This window comes from Halyomorpha halys, unplaced genomic scaffold, assembly GCF_000696795.3.
Source record: "Halyomorpha halys isolate HHAL.00 unplaced genomic scaffold, Hhal_1.1 Scaffold99.1, whole genome shotgun sequence".
Taxonomy (NCBI): domain Eukaryota; kingdom Metazoa; phylum Arthropoda; class Insecta; order Hemiptera; family Pentatomidae; genus Halyomorpha; species Halyomorpha halys.
This window is the reverse complement of record NW_027108239.1, coordinates 913,298-914,428: the sequence shown is the minus strand read 5'-3', so window position 1 is coordinate 914,428 and position 1,131 is coordinate 913,298.

Below are 1,131 nucleotides of genomic sequence, written 5' to 3'. Positions count from 1 at the left end.
ACAATGGTCGCCTTAGGAAATAATCTCATTATTCCCATTCTATCAGTGGATAGATTCTCCACATGTTTGTATCATGTCACTATGTCACCTACAGCAAATTTACTTGTTGTATATATTTGTATACAGTTGTAAATAACAATAAATAAAATATGAAAAAAAAAATATTGGTATTTCCATTAAATAATCTTGGGATATCGTTGCCAAAGTTTGATCCATATGAAATATCAAAACATAGTCTTGATATTTAATTTTTTTAATTTTCTAGTCTTTTTAAAATAAAATATCGAAATTTCCATCAAATAATGTGGGAATAATGTTGCTAAAGTTTAACATCGATAATAATATGAAATATCGGAAGGAATAATAAATATTTTCTTGCAATCTCGAGATGTTTGGAATATAGATATCAATCTTCGATATCGATTTGGATCGGCGATAACGATAGAAGATCAAATAAACTATTAATATTTTCTTGAATATTGTTTTTTTTTTTTCGTTTTGGGAATATTGAAGTTTGAATTGGATATTCTTGGAACATCGATTCGAAAGTTTGATATTGATACCGATTATTATTGGAATTACTAGAAACAATTCCTTAAAATATTGTAAAATTTTTATAACTGCTATATCGATATTTGGAACCATTATTATTGGTTGGATATTTCCCGATGTTATTGGTATTTATTGAATTTTTTTATGCTGTCAAAAACAATTTGTATGAATTTCTAAAGTGTATAATTATTATATTTGGGGAGAAATTTTATTTTTGGAAAAATCCATATTTTTTTTTATCAATTTGTGCCTGAAATAAATTTACACCTCAGGATCAACAAAATCATAAAATTATCAATACTTATTAGTTAATAATTGTCACTTTCATCTCTAGGCTTTTCATCCACTCGATTTAGAAAAGCTCGTACATAAAAATAAAATATACGTTTACTAAAAGTATTATATGATAATTAATAATGATTTTTTTAAACATGGGAGAAAAATCGGTTTAAAAAATCGCTTATTATATTCAGAAACAACATAATAACTAATAATATTATACAAATTATTTCATATTCATAAATTAATGGATATTCATTCATAAAAACATGAAAAGAATTGTGATAATTATATAAATAT